Source organism: Sorex araneus, chromosome 4 (assembly GCF_027595985.1).
Source record: "Sorex araneus isolate mSorAra2 chromosome 4, mSorAra2.pri, whole genome shotgun sequence".
Classification (NCBI taxonomy): domain Eukaryota; kingdom Metazoa; phylum Chordata; class Mammalia; order Eulipotyphla; family Soricidae; genus Sorex; species Sorex araneus.
The window spans coordinates 170,445,442-170,459,012 of NC_073305.1; the positions used below are offsets into that span (position 1 = coordinate 170,445,442).

General features: G+C 42.0%; 1 pseudogene; it reads left to right on the forward strand.

The window, feature by feature from the left end:
- Positions 1–5,684: 5,684 nt before the first annotated feature.
- Positions 5,685–10,870, forward strand: LOC101542233 (cytochrome b-c1 complex subunit 7-like; annotated as a pseudogene).
- Positions 10,871–13,571: the final 2,701 nt, after the last annotated feature.

Sequence of the window (13,571 nt, forward strand, 5' to 3'; positions counted from 1 at the left end):
ACACTGAGGACATTATGTTAACTGAAATAAATCAGAGGAGGGCAAATATCTTATATCAGAAAAGTCAGGCTCATAAAAAACAAAGAATAGGATATTTGTTGTCAGATTTGGAGATGGTGGATAATTAATAAACATGGTGGTCAAAAGGTCCAAACTAGCAATTACAAACAATAAATTTTAGGAGATGTAATGTATAATATGGTGATTAGAATTAACAATACTGGATTATATTCAGAGTTACCAAGAGACTAGATCTCAACATACACACACACACACACACACACACACACACACATCCCTAAGTAATTATGTGAGGGAATTGCATTAACTTTATTATGATTATAATTTCTTATATATACATGTATCAAATCACTGCAATATATACCTTAAATTTACACGTTATTTAAGGTAAACTATAGCTCAATAAATCTGGGGAAAGAGTTTCCTTCCTATAATGACATAATTACTTCAAAGTCACAGAAATTGTAGATTTCTAGGTGCCTGAGCCCTTTCATTTAATTGTCTTGATTATCTCACACTATTTTTATTTTAATTGTATTTATTTATCGGTTCCTTGATTTGGGGGGCCACACTCGATGATGCTTGGAGCTTACTCTTGGTTCTGTGCTCAGGGATTGCTCCTGGTCATGCTTGGGGGACTTAAGTGGTGCTGGGGATCAAATTGGAGTCAGCTGCATGCAATTTGATTATGCCTGACCCCCTGTACTGTCTCTCCAGCCCATCACAACATTTTTTTTAAAATTTATTTATTTATTTATTTTGCTTTTGTGGGTCCCACTTAGTGATGCTCAGGGGTTACTCCTGGCTCTGCACTCAGAAATTACTCCTGGCGGGGCTCTGGGGACCATATGGGATGCCGGGTTGGCCGCATGCAAAGTAAATACTCTACCCACTGTCCTATCATTCCAGCACTTCCTCCCACCCCCTGTCACAATATTTTAAACTAGAGAAAGGGACACAGGCTGAGAGAGACTGTGATTTGCTCCAGGCACAGCATTGGTGAACAGCAGATGTAGAGAGAGTACTCTTTACTGAACCGCATTACAAACATGGCATTCTTCAGTACGAAAAGCAACATGCAGTAGGAAGGCAGTATGAGTTAGGTCCTGACCGTACAAGGCATAGGAAGTCTAATTTTCAATGTATTAACTAGGGCACTGGTTCCAAGCAGGAGTCTAATTTTTAATGTATTATCAGAACTAGAGGAGGAACTTATGGTCTCAAGGTCCATAAAGTCATAAGTGACTTAAAGTCACATAAAGTCAAAGCAGTGCCAAAGCTTATTCACTAACGTTTCTCATAAGCTGTAAAAAGCCTCTAAGAAACTGCTGGTCACAAGGCCACTCCCAGCAATATCCAGCCCGGGTCAGAAGCCACTGGTGTCACCCCAGCGGGGCTGGGAAAGGGGGTGCATATAGCACCAGAGACGGAACTTGAGGCCGAGGAAGTACATGGCATATTGTCTGGCCCTTTGAACCTTGAATTGGCACTTTAGACTTTTCTCCATTGCCTTATAAACCCAAGTCAATTGTTTTTCCCTGATTTGTTAAAAGTGCACGATGGGGTAGATTTGAATGTTCACTTAGAAAACTTAATTTACTTAAATTCTATGTTCATTTGTTTCATAAAACTATCAAAACTAGTATGCTTTTTCCCAAAGTATAATGATTAGTGTCCTCCAGAAGAGATAACCTCTTCCCTTTCTGGCTTCTTTTCTAAGTTTTTAAAATATGCATTGTGTCTGTATATATCTATAACATTGTATGCACACACACACACACACACACACACACACACACAAACCATGAAGAGCTCTGTATCTCCTTCCAGTAAAAATCTCCCCCATTGAATTGTATTTGCTGAGAGAGACCGTCTTGAATTCATGAAGATTACACAAGTCTGACCATATGAAGTCACACCAAGTGTAACAGTGGAGTCAGAGACCTTTGCCCCCTGGACTAGTAAATTTGTAAAGTGCAGGGAATAGAAGAATCCTGTTTGCCAGGTGTGCCTTAAAATAAAGCAAGGGTTTGCTTTCTTAAACTAAAGTATACTCTACAGTAATGGAAAAACTTAAAGGAAAGTTCCTGGATTTTAGGACTTGGAAGTTCTGTGTCCTAGTCCGTGATATGAAGTGGAACATAAAAAAGACCAGTTTGGGGCCGGAGTCATCATATAGCATGTAGGGTGTTTGCTCTCTATGCAGCTGACCCAGGTTGAATCCCTGGCACCCCATACAGTCCCCCGAGATGCTATGTGATCCCTGAATGCAGAGCCAGAAGTTACCCCTGAGCATCTCTGAGTGCGATCACCCCAAAACACAAAACAAATGAACAAACAAAACCGATTTGCTGCTTTAGGCCTTAGGTAGGTGTACAAGCCAGTGGAGCTAAGCACAGTGGTTGCTATTTGCTCTTGCTGCATGAGGGTCAGTAACCCCCAGGATATTGCTAAATCCAAGGCTAAGACAGAGCAAGGCTAAGACACACAGGCCCGAGCTGGCTTCTCTATCGCCTCCTGACCTCACCTGCCCCGGTTTCCACCCAATCCAGCTCTCCCTCCCGTGGCCTCTGTGTGAGGCCTGGAACATGACTGTCCTGCACTCTCTTGGCCCGGGGCCTCTGCCTGGCTACTCCTCTGCTGAACACCAAGACAAGTCCCCTTTCCTCTGCACTGTCACCCCTGCTCCCCTCAGGTCTCTGTTCTTAGGCTTCTCTGTTTAGAATGAATCAAGACTGAGAGCAGAGAGAGTGCCGCATGGCCTAGAGCCCATGCTTTGCATGGCAGGGGGCCTGGTGTGACCCCCCAGCACCACAGGGTCCCCCACGCACTGCCAGGAGCCACCCCTGAGCTCAGCCAGGAGTATCCCGCACAATCATTAGATGTGATACCAAGAACAAAAACCATCACTGTCACTGTCATCCCATTGCTCGAGCAGGCACCAGTAATGTCTCTCATTGAGACTTATTGTTACTGTTTTTGGCATATCCAATACGCACAGGTAGCTTGCCAGGTTCTGCTGTGCGGGCTCGATACTCTTAGTAGCTTGCTGGGCTCTCTGACAGGGGCGGAGGAATCGAACCCGGGTAGGCCGAGTGAAAAGCGAATGCCCAACCGCTGTGCTATCGCTCCAGCCCATACAAAGAACAAAAAAATTAATAGAAACTTCCACAATTCCTTTTACAGGTTTTTAAAAATAGCATTTATAACCTTATAATTAAAAAAAAATCTCATCTCCACCAAAAGAAATCCAAGTGTCAAGAAAGCAGAGACGGGCCTCCTTTATAGGGGTCAGATCTGATGGTGCTTTCGCATTTAACCACTTGGCGGGCATGTGCTCCACCCCTTGAGTTATCTCCCTAGCCCCTACATTTATTTTATTGTATTGCCTTTTACCTAGCTGTTAGAATTGTTCATGGAACATATGAGATATGCAATATATACTTATTTGAATAAAATATATGGAGGAGATAGATATTGTAAATCTATAGTTTTACTTTTTTTGTCATTAACTTATAAATTTTCATTTAGGAAATAGCTTATTTTAGACCAGAGAAATATCCCAGGGGTTAAGATGCTTGCTTTGAACGTGGCCAGCCCCATGTTGATCTGTGTGGCACCACACATGGTCCTCCCAAGCACACTCAGGAGTGATCCCTGAGTACCATTGGGTATGGTCTCAGAACAAAGGGAAGAAAGGAAAAAAGAAGAAAGAAAAGAAAGAAGAGAAAAAAGAAAAGAAAGATACAGACATTTAAAAGGAAGGAAAATACAAAAGGAAAGAAAGGAAAGAAAAGAAAGATGCAAAAAGAAAGATAAAAAGGGAGAAGAAATGTAGAAAAGAAAGAGGAAGAAAGAAAGAAAGAAAGAAAGAAAGAAAGAAAGAAAGAAAGAAAGAAAGAAAGAAAGAAAGAAAGAAAGAAAGAAAGAAAGAAAGAAAGAAAGAAAGAAAGAGAGAAAGAAAAAGAAAGAAAGAAAGAGAGAGAGAAAGAAAGGAAGGAAGGAAGGAAGGAAGGAAGGAAGGAAGGAAGGAAGGAAGGAAGGAAGGAAGGAAGGAAGGAAGGAAGGAAGGAAGGGAGAGAGAAAGAAAGAAAGAGAGAGAGAAAGAAAGAAAGAAAGAAAGAAAGAAAGAAAGAAAGAAAGAAAGAAAGAAAGAAAGAAAGAAAGAAAGAAAGAAAGAAAGAAAGAAAGAAAGAAAGAAAGAAAGAAAGAAGAAGGAAGGAAGGAAGGAAGGAAGGAAGAGAGAGAAAGAAAGAAAGAAAGAAAGAAAAAGAAAAAGGAAGGAAGGAAGGAAGGAAGGAAGGAAGGAAGGAAGGAAGGAAGGAAGGAAGGAAGGAAGGAAGGAAGGAAGAGAAGAGGAATTTTCTTATTTTATTTCTGGCTTAAGGTTAAAAAAGAATTATTTTATTTTGTGTTTTATGGACTGGAGCGATAGCACAGCAGATAGGGCATTTGCCTTGCACGTGGCTGACCTGGGTTGATTCCTCAATCCCTCTCAGAGAGCCCGACAAGCTACCAAGAGTATCCCGCCCAAACGGCAGAGCCTGGCAAGCTACCCGTGGCGTATTCGATATGCCAAATACAGTAACAAGTCTCACAATGGTGACGTTACTGGTGCCCACTCGAGCAAATTAATGAACAACAGGATGACAGTGATATATATATATATATACACACACACACACACACACACACACACACACACACACACACACACACACACTTGCTATTGTGGTGACCACACCTGGTGCTGCTGGGGGTGTTGGTGAGGGGTGTGACATGCACTGTGAAAGATAAAACCTAGGCCCTCACATGCAAGGTCTGTGTGCTACCACTTAAACCATATCACTACCCCTAAAATTTAATTTTTATTCTTTCTGGTGATCTTTCCTGTTCATATTTAAAAAGGAAACCTTCAGAGTAAGTGTACACCTTTCAATCAGTCACATTTCCCCAGAGCCACTCTGGGTCGGAAACAGAAGCAGAGCTGCAGACCGAGGGGAGTGGAGTACCTCAAAACATTTCTCAGTGAAAAGCACTTAGGAGAGTGGAGTGAGAGAAACAGACTCGAATCTGCGTCCGTTATTTTTGTTTTGTTCCATATAAATGGAATTGTGATCAAAGATTTTTCAAAGGTCAATGTTGCTGATGAGTTCAGCTACTTCTAGAGGATCAGCAGTCATGTAGGTCACTGGGTGTTGTGACCTTCCTCATAAATCCCCTGGTAGTTTTTCATCAGACGGCAAGTCAACCTAAAGCTCTGACTTTCATTTTCCAGCTCTTTTGAGTAGTCTGCGTAGCATCTCTCTTGTTCTATATGCACACTCTGCAGAAATGTGTAAGTCACAATCTTCATCCATGTCAGGACCTTGTGAAAAGATATGTCACTCACAGGGGCTGCCGTGTCTCATAAAAGAGAGCATGTGGGAGGATAGTATATGAAGCTGACACACACAGAACACAGTTTCATTCATTCAACACCCAACTGCCATGCATACCCACAGTTTATGCTGTTTACTCTTAATAGTCTAGGGGGGATATATTCAATAAATTATCTAATATTTAATAGTTATTTCCAATAATTGCTAACCTTAAATGGGCTATAAATTCCTAAGGCATATAAAAAAGGCATAAGGTGAGGGATGGGCTGGGGGAGTGTCAATATGGTGGGCAGGGAGATCGTTGCATCCTAGGGCTGGAGGCTGGAGGGCTTTGAGAAATGGTATTACAATGCCGTGGGGTTCAACAAACTGTGGTTAATGTGTGAAGATATGATCTATGAGGATGAGGACTTGAAGGACGCCATCAGGAGGCCTCCAGAGAACCTTGTAGAATGACCGGATGCTTTGCATCAAGAGAGGTCTGGACTGGACCATGAGAGCACAGATCTTGCCTGAGGAACAGTGAGTGGACAATACATGAAGAGGATAAATTCTACCTTGAGTCATATCTGAAAGAAGTTATTCAGGAACAAAAAATAAGAGAGAAGGGCTGGAATGATAGTATAGCAGGTAGGGCGTTTGCCTTGCACGCGGCCAACCCGAGTTCGATTCCCAGCATCCCATATGGTCCCCCGAGCACTGCCAGGAGTAATTCCTGAGTGTAGTGCCAGGAGTAACCTCTGTGCATCGCTGGGGGTGTCCAAAAAAGAGAAAAAAAAAAGAAGAACGAGCAAAGATCATGTGATATGATTATCACATAATCAGGATCAGCTGTGCTCAAATATTTTTTTATCAAGTTGGTTAAAGCTAAAAATTTCCAGTTGAGCTTATCTGAGCTGCAAATGAATACATTGCTATCAATTAGTATCTATTTTGATTATTGATTTTTTAAAAAGGGGAAAAAAAGAAAAACATCAGCTTTGCCTCCTTGTGAGGAAAGATAATTATCTGAGATCTATAAAGCTTGGGGGAGGTGGAGTCATTTGGGATGAGGTCAATTTTGACCAGGGTAGAACAGTTGTAAAAGAAAATGTCACAGTCACAGTCATCCCATTGATCATCGATTTGCTCAAGGGGGCACCAGTAACGTTTCATTGTGAAACTTATTGTTACTGTTTTTGGCATATCGAATATGTCATGGGTAGCTTGCCAGGCTCTGCTGTGTGGGCGCAATACTCTCGGTCGCTTGCCAGCCTCTCCAAGAGGGACAGAGGAATCGAACCCAGGTAGGCCGCGTGTAAGGCAAACGCCCTACTGCTGTGCTATTGCTTCAGCCCAAAAGAAAATTTGGTACTGAAAAATAAAAGTAGAATTATATACTTGGACACAGATGACACATTTGGCCAAAGCATACAGAAGACTTGGAGAGAACAGAAAGTGTAGGCGAGAGAAATAGTATAGGGGTTAGAGCAGAGGTGAGAATGGGAGCCTGGAGATAGAACTTGGAAGGCTGGAAGTGTTCACTGAGGTGCCACAGACCACCTGTGACTGGGGGCAATGCTGGGCCATCCTCCACAGGCACACATGTTTGTGTCAATTAGGCAACTCTGATGGTCTGGGGGAGTTTCATTGTTACCCACTTTAATTTAGCTTGCAAGAACTTCTTTTGCAAAAGCATTAAAAAAAATGTGACAACTCATGTTTACTATACATGCTAGTGGAAAAATGACAAATATAAAGAAAAAAAACTCATAATTTAACCCCGTGACCTGGCCACTGATAAAGTTGATGCGTTCTCTTGGTATTTTCCTGTTCCTATTGTTTTCCCTTTCCTTCTTATTAAAGTTGGGTCACAGTCCCCGAACATATTCTGATTTTTCTGCTAAATACACTTTAGATATTTTCCTGTCACTGTCATCCCGTTGCTCATCGATTTTTTCGAGCGGGCACCAGTAACGTCTCTCATTGAGAGGCTTATTGTTACTGTTTTTGGCATATCCAATACGCACGGGTAGCTTGCCAGGCTCTGCCGCTCGGGCTTGATACTCTCAGTAGCTTGCTGGGCTCTCCGAGAAGGGCGGAGGAATCGAACACGGGTCAACAGAGTGAAAGGCGAATGCCCAACCTAAGGCTATCGCTCCAGCCCAGATATTTTCCTATGGAAAAGAATTTCTTCAAAAGCACGGTATCGTCTCACAAGAGTCCAGCTTCAGCAGTGTTCCTGATGATGAGCTGGCAGACTATTTCTACTTTTGTTGTACATGAAAAACTCCCCTCTTCATGAATAATAGTCCATGTGTACATTATACACCCTTCTAAATACCTCTGACATTAGATATTAACTCATTTAGCTTTCCTAGTAACACAAGGGAGTAAACTTAATCATTCACAGCTCTAGTTTACAAATGAGGAAGCACCTAGGTCAGCATCTTGACAGTAATTGAATAGGAAAAGATGGTCAAACAAGCTTTAGGAACACTAGGTAAAAAGCACAAACGTGAGTTAGTTCCATCTATATAGTTGAATGGAACTAGAGCGATAGCACAGCGGGTAGGGCGTTTGCCTTGCACTCGGCTGACCCGGGTTCGATTCCTCCACCCCTCTGGGAGAGCCCGGCAAGCTACCGAGAGTATCCCGCCTGCACGGCAGAGCCTGGCAAGCTACCTGTGGCGTATTCGATATGCCAAAAACAGTAACAACAAGTCTCACAACGGAGACGTTACTGGTGCCTGCTCAAGCAAATATAGTTGAACATGGTGGGAAGTGACAAGGGGTCCTCACTTCCCTTCAAGCTGAAAATCTGGTATAGTTGATAATTATTCCTCCCATATCCATGGGTCATACACTGCAGATTCAGCTAAAAACAGTGGCTGGTTGAGTCTAAATGAGAAATAGTGTATCAAAACCAATCATCCCCCCAAAACCCCACACAAAACAAAAAAAACTTCATATGTGTCAATCTGTGCTGTTCATATCCATGTTGTTCAAGGGTGAGTTGTATGTTATATATAGGTGTTTAATAAAACACCTAATAATTACCATCATGTTCTCTAATTTTTAATTATGAAATTGGTCTAGAAAAAATATGGTTCTTTTCACATTATTATAGAGATTTTAATGTTCAAAGGGAAAGCAAGTTTATATATCCTAGGCAGAAGACATCTGTATTTTAAAAGAAAAAATTTGACTTACTGGGAGGGAATCACTGGGCATCAGCTTCTTTCAGACTTAATAAAGTACCTAAAATGGAATTTAGTTTCTAGAGCTATGTTGTTTCATAAATTTATTGAATTGCATGGCACAACTTCGTTATGAGAGCTCTGCTTTTTTTTTGTTTTTCCTGGAACCCGTTGATTTAACCAAGGCTTAAAATTCTTACCTGCATTATACCTTTCTTTCCCAATTTAATTGTGTAGCAAATAGAATGAGTAGCCAAGGGTCAGTTGTCAATTCCTTGGGAGAAATAAAGTTTATAGGTCTGGGGAAAACTAACCCTGAAAATCCTTTTCATGCCAGTGTCCTGTGATAGTTTAAGTCACAATTTTCCTGGGTTATTTGATAACTCTTATCCTTTAATGAAGGAGGGGGTGGGTCGGCAGAGGCTTCATAAAACACTGGTCAAGACTGATGTCTGTAGGATGTCTTTTTTTCCTTAAATAACATTTGTGTTAGAGAGCTAGTAAAGCTTGGTAAGGCTCTTGTGTTACATGTGGACAGCCAGGATTCAATTCTTGGTATTCCAGATGAGTCCCCGCACCAGGAGTGGTCCCTGAACGCAGAGCAAGGAGTGATCCCTGAGCCCCGCCCGGTTATGACCAAAAACAATTCTCTGAGCATCCTGCCTGTACCTGTGGGCCCAAACAGACTAAGGGATGGATGCTTATATCTGTAAACTCCTATACATTTTTATTGCTAACAACAGTGCTGCTGGCATGAAGGAAAAGAAATAACGTCTATGCAATGAGTTCATTACTATGAAAATAACCCCTGGATGAAACAACATCTCAGGCTTCCGAGGGCTTAACCTTTGTAGCCTGAGAGTTGACAGAGTGGTGAAGATGCAAAACATTCAGGGTCAGTCAGGAGAGTCGGCACAGTCGTGGGGGAAAGGAGCAGAGACGTATCGGTGGTGAGCTACTCCCTGACGTGGTTCAGAAATCTGTCTTGGGATCAGTGAGTGAAGGAGAGCCGCAGAGGAAAGAAGACCCGTGGGACAGCCCCGGTGTCCTTATTATTGGGCCTGGAGAGAGACTGCATATGTGTCTCTAGCTCCAGAACCAGACATAAAGGATGACTAGAAATGTTCAAAATCAGCGCGAGGCTTTCGTGATCTTTTCTTCCCGCGTTATGCTAATGTTTGCTTTCACATAACCAGTCTGTTTATGTCTGCAAATGATTAGCTCAAGACCTTGCTTCTGGAGCAAAGCTTAAACAAGGATCTACTAAACCTTCGAAAAGGATTAACCCCTAGAGGCCAGGTAAGGGAACAACAATTGTGACATAGCTAGGCCTGGATAATCCACCAAGGTGCCGAGCTGGCTAGTGAACTGTAGCAGGAAAGCAGAGAAGTGTGGCGGCGGGGTGGGGTGTGTGTGTGTGTGGGGGGGGGGGGGGGGTGTGCAACCCTGAGTTGGGGGAATTCAACGCCTGCTCTGGTAGTTTGATTTCAGGCCAAACCTGTCGTTTGAACTGTGACATCCGTTTCTGATCTGTAGCTTTATAGGGAACAGAGGAATCTGTTCTCATTTGATCTGTTCCTTTTCTCAAATATGTTGTACCAAAGAAGATCAGTTTCTCAAGACTGGAGTTGAATTGGATTATTGTGGTGTTAGAGGCTTTTTGATTCCCAATGCTTTCTTAAAAACAATTCTAAATAAACTGGTGGAGGGATGGGTAAACTTGAACATTGTATGACTGAAACGTAAGCACAAAAGTTTGTAAGCCTGTAACAGTACCTTGGCGATGCATTAAAATAAAATTTTAAAAATTTAAAATTTAAATTAAATTAAAAAAATTTTAAATTTTATTTATTTATTTTGCTTTTTGGGTCACACCCAGAGATGCACAGGGGTAACTCCTGGCTCATGCACTCAGGAATTACTCCTGGCAGTGCTTGGGGGACCATATGGGATGCTGAAATTCGAACCTGGGTCGGCCGCGTGCAAGGCAAATGCCTTACGGTTGTGCCATTGCTCCAGCTCCTAAATTGTATTTTATTGCACCCAAAAATACTCAGGGGGTTCGTGTGGGGCCAGAAATTAAATCAGGGTCAGCCACATTCAAGGCACAAGCCTTAAACCCTGTATTATGTCTCTAGCCCACAATTTTAAATCTGGAGGACTATGTTACTTAATGTTTTTTCTATAGAAACAACAGTTATCTAAAGTAAATGTCTCTTATTTCTGCTTTCAGACTGGTTCCCTGAAATTTATCAGCCTGGATGGCTCTGTACCAGAAATATCATCTAAGAAGAAATGCTATTTACAATTCCACTGTCCCACTCATGACATCGTGTATCTTCAAATTTTATTTACCCTCTTCAGAATTCCCAAAAGAAAATCATTAAAGAACACCTCAACCTATATGACATTTGATTTAAAACCCATTTCTTTCACAAGTTGGACATTTATTAGATTTTTAAAGAAAATGTCACTTTGATAGAAATTTTGAGTGAAAAATCTTTGAAGTGCTAGCATTATTTACTTACTATGAACATTCGTTTTTTGAAAATTATATCCATTCTACATTACTATAGCACTGTATCACTGTCATCCTGTTGTTCATTGATTTACTTGAGCAAGCTCCAGTAATGTCTCCATTCGTTCCAGCCCTGAGATTTTATTTTTTATTTATTTATTTATTTTTGGCGTCACACCCAGCGATGCACAGGGGTTACTTCTGGCTCTGCACTCAGGAATTATCCCTGGCGGTGCTCAGGGGACCATATGGGATGCTGGGAATTGAACCCGGGTTGGCTGCGTGCAAGGCAAACGCCCTACCCGCTGTGCTATCACTCCAGCCCCCCAGCCCTGAGATTTTAGCAGCCTCTCCTTACTCATTTTTCCCAACAATTGGAGGCTCTTTTAAGGGTCAGAGGAATGAGACCTGTTATTGTTACTGTATTCGGCATATTGAATACGCCACGGGGAGCTTGCCAGGCTCTTCCGTGTGGGTGGGATACTCTCAGTAGCTTGCTGGGCTCTCTGAAGTATATATACATATATATACATATGTTTATATGTACATATATATACATATATATATTTGCCTTCATGATGATGTGTCAAGGAATATGTTCACTCATGTGTGGGGCTCAGTCCGAGCATGTGAAAAGTGGCCTGGAGTGTGGCGGTGGTGGGGTAGTGGAGGTTGGCTGCCAGGGCTGGGTCCCTTGCTCCTGACCCCCTCTGGGGCACCCCCGGTGTGGAGTCCGGTGGCATGGTTATGGGGGCATCATTTTATGCTCCCTTCTGGGAGAAACAGCCATGAGTTCTCAACTCATTCTACACTAAGTTATGAAATCTCAACTTTTATATTTGTGTCTAACAAATATTAAACTGTAATTAGAAATACTATTATTTTTAAGTATGGTAACATTGGTTTCCCACTGTGCAAATGTTTAATATGTTTTATAGGGGTACGGTGTCATCACATCAAACCTACAACCAGAGTTCTGCTGTTCCTCCCTACTATGCATAGGGCCCTTCCATACCCCATCCCTATCCTTGATAACCTTGTTTTTTGGTCAGAGTCTAAGTGTTTTTATTGCACGAGATCTGTTCCCTTGATTGACCCTCCCCGCCACCCCTGCATCCAGTGATGCTCAGGGTTTACTCCTGACTCTGCACTCATGGATCACTTCTTGATGGGATTTGGAGGATTGCATGTGGTGTAGGGGATAAAACATGGGTCAGTCGCAAGCAAGTCAAGTGTTCCACCCACTGTACTGTAACTCTGGCCACTTGATTCATTTCTTTAGGTGCCACATAGAAGGGAGATTTTCTGCTATTTGTCCTTCTCTTTCTAAAATTGTGGTTAACATGACTTTGTCTTCATAGTGTTGCAAGACTTTATTTTTGCTTAATGTCGACTACTATTTTTTTTTCATGGTGTACAAAATTTTTTGACAATTAATTTTATTAAACACATGATTTATAAAGTTGTTCATTATTTATGAAAATTGTTTCAACACGTAGTGTTCCAACACCACCAGTGTGACCTTCCCTCCACCAAAATTTCCATTTTACTGCTACTTGAAAGGTTAAAGTATTTTGTATACCATGCAGAATTTCCTCATAGAATTCTGGAACAGGTTACAATGACCACACTTTGGGGAGCATTCTTCAAGTGACCTTAGGTCACTTTTCATGGTCAAATTGAAACTAATGTTTTATTCCCATGTTGATTGTTTCTTGTAACTCTGTTAGGAAGAAGTGTCTCAAAGATAACTTTGTTTTATCATCTTAATGACTAGTTTTTAGGGTTTTGTTTGCCACACCTGATGGTGCTCAGGGGTTACTCCTGAGTCTGCACTCAGAGATCACTCCTAACAGGGCTTGAGATTCCATATGGGGGTGATAGGAATCGAACCCACATCAGCAGCAGCACGCAAGGTTAAGTGCCCTACCCACTGTATCATCTCTCTGTCTCTGGTTAATAACCTTTCTGTGGAGTCTCCTACTTTTCTTAGTCTAAGAAGTTTTGCATTTTCTTAGAAAACTCAGGGAATTTCAATTAGCAATGAACAAAACCATTCTTTTCCCATCTGAACTGAAGTAGGAGACTCCCAAATTATTTCCATGGATAGTGCAGCAGACATAACAGAAACTCTCATGACCTATGTTTTGGGGGACCACCAGTAAATCAGGTAGGTATGTGTCCTGGATCTGACCATCTCCAAATACCTGTAGAAGTACCTCTAAATGAGTCTTGGAGAATTTTAGTTGAGACAAACCCAGTAGACCCTCCTTGCTCCCTTGCTGCTTGCTTGGGAAGATGCCTTCCCCTGAAGAGGTTGGTTGGAGAGGCATGAACTGATTTAGACCTCCTGGAGCAGTGGGTTACCTACTGAGGGGCTCATTTAAAAAAAATTATTAGTGAACCACCGTGAGGGTACAGTTGCAGATTTACATATTTTCGTGCTTGTGTTTCGGTCATACAATGCTAGAG